This window comes from Chelonia mydas, chromosome 1, assembly GCF_015237465.2.
Source record: "Chelonia mydas isolate rCheMyd1 chromosome 1, rCheMyd1.pri.v2, whole genome shotgun sequence".
Taxonomy (NCBI): domain Eukaryota; kingdom Metazoa; phylum Chordata; order Testudines; family Cheloniidae; genus Chelonia; species Chelonia mydas.
Window position 1 is genome coordinate 195,836,091 of NC_057849.1, and position 8,447 is coordinate 195,844,537.

Genomic DNA, 8,447 nt, shown 5'->3' on the forward strand with positions numbered 1-8,447 from the left:
TGAAGTATCGTGAGAAAATAGACGAGAATTCTGCGTGTCCCGGTTTCCATGGAGACCTAGATCACGCCTAACCTGGGTCCGCAAAAAGAACAGGAGGACTTGTGGCACCTTAGAGACTAACCAATTTGTTTGAGCATGAGCTTTCATGAGCTACAGCTCACTTCATCGGATGCATACTGTGGAAATTGCAGAATATCATTATTATATACACAAAAAGAACAGGAGGACTTGTGGCACCTTAGAGACTAACCAGTTTATTTCAGCATGAGCTTTCGTGAGCTACAGCTCACTTCATCGGATGCATAGCATATCGTGGAAACTGCAGAAGACATTATATACACACAGAGACCATGAAACAAAACTTCCTCCCACCCCACTCTCCTGCTGGTAACAGCTTATCTAAAATGATCATCAAGTAGAGCCATTTCCAGCACAAATCCAGGTTTTCTCACCCTTTCCCCCCCACACACACACATACAAATTCACTCTCCTGCTGGCAACAGCCCATCCCCCTTTGAAACCCCTCTTTATAATGCGCATGATAATCAAGGTGGGTCATTTCCAGCACTAATCCAGGTTTTCTCACCCCCCCCCCCACACCCCCCTCCAAAAACCACACACACAAACTCACTCTCCTGCTGGCAATAACTTATCTTACAATGTGCACAGCAATAATCCAAGTTTAACCAGAACGTCTTGGGGGGGGTTTGTAGGAAAAAAACAAGGGGAGATAGGCTACCTTGCATAATGACTTAGCCACTCCCAGTCTCTATTCAAGCCCAAATTAATAGTATCCAATTTGCAAATGAATTCCAATTCAGCAGTTTCTCGCTGGAGTCTGGTTTTGAAGTTTTTTTGCTTTAAGATAGCGACCCTCATGTCTGTGATTGCGTGACCAGAGAGATTGAAGTGTTCTCCGACTGGTTTATGAATGTTATAATTCTTGACATCTGATTTGTGTCCATTTATTCTTTTACGTAGAGACTGTCCAGTTTGACCAATGTACATGGCAGAGGGGCATTGCTGGCACATGATGGCATATATCACATTGGTGGATGTGCAGGTGAACGAGCCTCTGACCACACCACACGATCCATCGTCTACAGCCAAGCTCTGCGATACAACCGCATTTGCTCCAACCCCTCAGACAGAGACAAACACCTACAAGATCTCTATCAAGCATTCTTACAACTACAATACCCACCTGCGGAAGTGAAGAAACAGATTGATAGAGCCAGAAGAGTTCCCAGAAGTCACCTACTACAGGACAGGCCTAACAAAGAAAATAACAGAACGCCACTAGCCGTCACCTTCAGCCCCCAACTAAAACCCCTCCAACGCATTATTAAGGATCTACAACCTATCCTAAAGGATGACCCAACACTCTCACAAATCTTGGGAGAAAGGCCAGTCCTTGCCTACAGACAGCCCCCCAACCTGAAGCGAATACTCACCAACAACCACATACCACACAACAGAACCACTAACTCAGGAACCTATCCTTGCAACAAAGCCCGTTGCCAACTGTGCCCACATATCTATTCAGGGGACACCATCACAGGGCCTAACAACATCAGCCACACTATCAGAGGCTCGTTCACCTGCACATCCACCATTGTGATATATGCCATCATGTGCCAGCAATGCCCCTCTGCCATGTACATTGGTCAAACTGGACAGTCTCTACGTAAAAGAATAAATGGACACAAATCAGATGTCAAGAATTATAACATTCATAAACCAGTCGGAGAACACTTCAATCTCTCTGGTCACGCAATCACAGACATGAGGGTCGCTATCTTAAAGCAAAAAAACTTCAAAACCAGACTCCAGCGAGAAACTGCTGAATTGGAATTCATTTGCAAATTGGATACTATTAATTTGGGCTTGAATAGAGACTGGGAGTGGCTAAGTCATTATGCAAGGTAGCCTATCTCCCCTTGTTTTTTTCCTACAAACCCCCCCCCCCCCCCCCCAAGACGTTCTGGTTAAACTTGGATTATTGCTGTGCACATTGTAAGATAAGTTATTGCCAGCAGGAGAGTGAGTTTGTGTGTGTGGTTTTTGGAGGGGGGTGTGGGGGGGGGGTGAGAAAACCTGGATTAGTGCTGGAAATGACCCACCTTGATTATCATGCGCATTATAAAGAGAGGTTTCAAAGAGGGATGGGCTGGGATTTGTGCTGGAAATGGCTCTACTTGATGATCATTTTAGATAAGCTGTTACCAGCAGGAGAGTGGGGTGGGAGGAAGTTTTGTTTCATGGTCTCTGTGTGTATATAATGTCTTCTGCAGTTTCCACGATATGCTATGCATCCGATGAAGTGAGCTGTAGCTCACGAAAGCTCATGCTCAAATAAACTGGTTAGTCTCTAAGGTGCCACAAGTACTCCTTTTCTTTTTACGAATACAGACTAACACGGCTGTTACTCTGAAACCTGTCATTATATACACAGACACCATGAAACAATACCTCCTCCCACCCCACTCTCCTGCTGGTAATAGCTTATCTAAAGTGATCATCAAGATGGAGGAGGTATTGTTTCATGGTGTCTGTGTATATAATAATGATATTCTGCAATTTCCACAGTATGCATCCAATGAAGTGAGCTGTAGCTCACGAAAGTTCATGCTCAAATAAATTGGTTAGTCTCTAAGGTGCCACAAGTACTCCTTTTCTTTTTGCGAATACAGACTAACACGGCTGTTACTCTGAAACCTAACCTAGGTCGAGGCTGGAGTGCCGCCATCTTGCACGGTGGCCAAGGCCACCCAGAGCAGGTGTATTAGCCCTAGAGCTAGCACGGGCTGCAGCCACTGCCCGTGTTCCCACATCCAAGCCCACTTTCCTGGGGAAACCCCGCGTCCAGCCAGACACGCAGCCCCAGGCTGCCGCCTCACACCACACGCCATATGCGGCGCTTGAGGCCTTTGCCTCCAGGCCCAAGCTCACCGAGCATCACAGGCCCCTGGCCCCTTTGTAGACAGGGCCCAGCCTAGCCCACAGCCCCTGTTCACAAATCAAGAGTCAGGGCTCAGAAATCATGAGATTTAAAGTATAATAAACACTGGGATTCCCCCTCCCCCACCCTCGGGTTCCTGAGCTGTTGTCAGGTTCCACCAGGGCCTGGTTTCAAGCCTCTCTACAACCGGAGGGCACAGAAAATTACTTTTTCAAAGGGTGGGAGGGGGGAGAAGCAGCAAGTCATCTCCCATAGTTACATGGTTGCAAGACTGGTTATAAAATCCTGCAAGTTGGTAACTAGCCTAGCAGCCTTCCCTCTGCTTCTCCTTTGCTAAGCCCCAGGGCACACAGCAATTTAGTTGACCTGAAGAAGAGCTCTGTGGGCCTCCAAAGCTTGCCTCTTTCACCAACAGAAGTTGACCTAATAAAAGCTATTACCTCATCCACCTTGCCTCTCTCATATCCTTGGACCCAGATAGCAATAACACCGCAAATAGCAGTTTAATTTAATATACATACATACAAACATGGGATGGAACTTAAGTGAGGAGGACAACAATGCAGAAGGTTCCATTAAATATTTCTACCACCTACACTATCACTTCATTATTTATAAATCAAATCACTTCATAGTTGTCTACACAGAGTTAATTCCACAGCAAGTGTTTAAAATGACACTTTTTGGCAGCATGCTTCACAGCTCAATGGTTCTGAACATTGTGGTTTATGCAATTCAGTCACTCAGACAATGGCCCAGAATCCCACAATCTGTTGGGAAACAACTAGAGGTTTCCGGGTACTGCAGGTGGCTAAGACTTCTGATGGAAGTGCCTCTCCTTTCATTACCTTGCCCATACAGCCCTCAGCTCTGGATCGGATCACTCCAAAAGGTGGTGAGGTTATCTCCACAGGCCCTGATGTGCCACTTACATTGCCCTGAATCTGATACTTGGCACATGGGAAAAAAGAGGTGCGAAGATCTGCGGTAGGATTGAGAGAAGAGCTGTAGAGACTGCACAAACAGAAGGAGGGGGAGCTATTCCTTCCCTCCCTTGCCCAGGTTCTTTCTGGGCCCCCTAGTAACTAAAAGGTTTTTTGTCTCTTTCATCAACTGGGATGTATTCCACCAACCACCCTCTTCCAGTCTACTTCTAGGTCACATTCCAGCCCTTGAGAAGTACTTATCTAAAGATTGCATGTGCCTTTGGGAGTCTGGAGTTCCTGAGTTCTAACCCTGCACTGACATCAACTCACGATGTTATCTTGGGCAAGTTCCTTCCCCTCTCTTTCCCCAGCTGTAAAATAGGGGATCTTTGCAGCTTAGCTGCCTCAGAAAGTGTGTGTGTAGGGCATCTCACTATTTGCAAAGGCTGTTGAGATCATCACATGTAAGGTGCTCAAGCAGGACACAAAAAGTACACTGAAGATGCTTAAATGGAGGAAAACACTCTCCCACTCACAGATCTAAACAAATTACCAAAAAATATATTTTATAATGACTCAAAAAATTCACCTTTCAGCCACTACTACTAAACATGAAACTTCAGCCCATAAGGCATTTTATGCAAAAATTTGAAAAACAGTAGCTTATAGCGAGTGCCTCTCTATTATTGGCAATACTGTAATGATCTTTAAACTGCCAATGCAATTTAATAGTTCTCAAACTATGAATATTAATTATCTAAAGTAGGGTTTGAAAGTTAGATGGCAAGGATGCTATTCACATTTCTGTCACTGTCTTCCTGCTGTGTGACTTTGGAAACAAAGTCTCATTTGGAAAAAACACTGTATAAGTGCTAAGTATTCTTAAAAGGGAGGTACTTACTTACCCACCTTTTAAACACGGATATCTAGGATTTTATCTTTCACTGCTTTAGTCATTTTAAACCATTGCAACATGGATTTGCACACATGTAAATTGCTACAAATGCAGGGCAGTGAAAAATCAGGTAGAGATGAGTGCTAAGTATAAGTCTTCTAACCCAACCAACTGGGTTAACATGAAGTGACAGTTTTTGATGTCCATTTCTAAAGTGCACTACCAAAAAGTCCTGGGTTAAGATTCTGAGAAACTTTAGAAATCACTTCCTTCTTCATACACAATATTCCAATAATTATGTTCATAAGTACAAATAAGCCAACTGAAATATGTTCTTGGTTATATAGTTAATTTTTTATGAGACATACCTTAATAGATCTCTGACAGGCCAAAAGAATTTCAGTGTACTAAGTTTTGTTATAACTATATGACTTACTGTGGAAGTACACATTTTAAGAGAAGACCATTAGTGTATAAATTTAAATAGTTTTAAGAAATAGTATTAAACGATTTGTGGTTGCATCAGTGTTTGAGGTTATGTAGGTTAAATTTGTCAGATTGTGTATTAAAGATATGTTTTGTTTGGTAATGAACACTGATCAAATTCAAACGAAGTTAGGAGTAGAATGTTGAAATTTGTGCTTGTAACAAGAAACCAGCTCAATAGTTAACTACAGAAGGACTAGTGCCCTCTAATTACATATCACCTTTACAACTTTTTGAAATTAACACAAATCAGTAACTTCCAAAAATTTCAAGGAGCTATGACTAGGGTTAGAAAGGAAAGGTTTCAAAGATCCTCAAGTATAAAAACATATTACAGTAACATCCTGGGTTGTCTGACATTTGTAGAGTGTAAAACAAATACTACCTGTAGATTGTAGCACAGTGTATCGCCGTGCTTAGCAGGATCTGGTAGCTGTTGCATGGCAATGAAACCAGTCATAACATATATAAATAGGAACAGGTCATTTTGAACTAGAAACCCTTTTGTTTGAAATTGTGGCTATCAGCAGCATTCTTAGGTGACTGGGAGTGTGTCACTGTTGCTAAGCACCTGTCAACACCTTGCAAATAATGTAGGGCTCCACTACTAATTCTGACAAATGTTATAGTAACATTATTTAATTAGCCAGTTTAACTTGCTGTATTACTTCTTTTCTGAAAGTCTAGCACTTATGATAAACAGGCCATTGGTTTTCAAAACACAGTTTTAATGGGCAAGTGATGACAGCACAGAGAACCATTGGTTAGACGTCACCTTTAGCTAGACTGAAATAGATGCTTATTGACCAGAACACTTAAGACAGACTCGGTTTTCACGACAACTCACATTACAAACTCTGCATCAAGCCTGCTCTAATTTCCACAGGCAATACTAGACCTACCAAAAAAGAAAGGAGATGTGTGCGACTATCAAGCTTTAGCAAAGAGCGCATAGCAAGTAACAGGTGGCATGGCTGGTGCAGGGAAGTTCATGTTGTACCTCCAGTTTTACTTCAAGGGAGGTGTTTCCACTCCAACCCCTTGCCCAGTAGGGTTGTTCCATGGAAGATGTTAGTTTTAAGTTCTGCTGGGGACTTCTAGGAATGCCCTCACTGGCTGCTGGCTCATTGCAATCCTAGCCACACCCACGCACTTTTGGAGCTTCACTATCTCCAGGGCTCTCTACACATGGATAGTTATGGCTGCAATTATGACTTCTTGCCTGGCAAACTGCCTTCCACTGGGAGTCTTGTGTCAAGCGGAGATACATCATTTAGTGAATCTCACCCAATGCTTTATAATTCACCATCACAGCTGAATCTAGCCTTAAGCATCAGGTTTTAATCCCCTGGATTGCCTGGAAACCCAGCTGACTCAACTCATCTAGTCATCTGGGTAAGGCAGAAGGGTGAACCATTGTCATCAATTTTCAGATTAAAGATAAGGAATTAAGTTCTGCCACTGGCCTGCTGGGTGATCCTGCACGTCACTTCATCTCTGCACTTGAGTTTTCCCCTTTGGAAAATGGGAGTAACGATACTGACCTCCTTTGTAAAGTAATTTAAGATCTCAGATGAGAAGCATTTTATAAAAGTGAAGTACACCTCTACCCCGATATAACACGAATTTGGATAGGCCGTGGTAAAACAGCACCCTGTGGGGGAGGGCGGGGCTGCACACTCCACTGGATCAAAGCAAGTTCGATACACCTATAACACGAGGACAGCATTATATCTGGGTAGAAGTGTACTAGAAAATGTGTTTCTACCTTTCCCTTATTATTGGCCCAAACTTGTATATACTTGCTACCAAGCACAGTGTGCACTACCATGTGTATTCCGAAAGCAATGTGTTCCAAGATCAGTTCTTTTGCACTTTGTAGGTGTTGTTTGGTGTTTCAGTCATTTGGTTGGTGCCCTAGGTGGCACTAGGATACAACAAATCAATGCAGTCCCAGACCAAAGCAACCCATTTCCAAATTAGAGGGACACCACCAATTTGGGGCAAAACATCCACACGATTTAAAAAAGCATATTACTCTACATGACATTATTTAGAGTTCTTGCTTTTAATGGCACTGTGTGCGTGCTGTCAGTTCCCCCCATTTTGCTTGCAGTGAAAATGTGCCTCGTTTGTTTAGCTCTTCCATATATTAAATATGAGAGAGAGGAGACTTTTTGAAACGAGATAGCATCTGTAAAGCCAGAAGACTTGGCAGGGGAAGGTGTAGTACATAAAACTAATTAAAAATAGTCTAGATTCCAAGGCAATTATCTTTAAGAGTTGGTGATAAAGAAGACACACCGCGGTAGCATTACTCCTTTTTGCTTGCTGGTGGATGTAGTGGTGGACACCAGCACCACTATTTTTGTCTCCCCAACCCTCTAACCTAGTTTTCAGATGTGGACCCAACAAACCTATTTTAAGTATTTCCCCTTCATGGCTGGCCTCTACTTCTTACCTGGGATATTTGCTGCTTGATGCTCAGGCCTGTGGCTCATGTCTTCAGTACTTGCTGTCACATCTATGCCAGAGTCCTTCCTGTGGCCACTATGTTGCAATGGTCACATAGAGCAACAGCTACTCTTTGAGCTCCTACATTCTTCCTCAAACCTCACTCTGCTGGATCAGGTTTTGCCAAAGCCAAGCCACCCCCACCCCCACCCTTAGACTGGAACTGAAGCACATCCCCTCTATGGGAGGTTATTTTGTAGAGTTTATGGGCTGGGGTGGTGGCAGCTCTCTGTGTGAGGGTTCCTGGTCACAAGCATCCATTCAGTGGCTCTTCCCTCAACCTGCCTCTCTGGAACCTGCTTTCCAGTGATCTCTCCCATCCCATGCAGCGGATGTGTCTGTGGCTCCTTGACTGGTGTTCTTTCCCACAGTACCCTTTTAGTGGGCCCTCCACCTACAAATGAAATTCACCCTTGCTGAATAAATGTTTACTAAAACTAGATTACTAAGCAGTCCAAAGAGGTCAGAGTAGAGATCTTGTCTCAGGACACAAGATTTTTCCTGTACTGACATCTACAAAGCTGTAAATAGTTAATTGCCATCCACCAAGATTTGTTTTAGCTGTGGTTCCTTTTTAATTTATCCCCCCCATACCCCATTTCCTGTTACATAAGAACTATTAGAAAGACCCATGTCCATTGCAGTAGCAACGCTCAAGATAAGC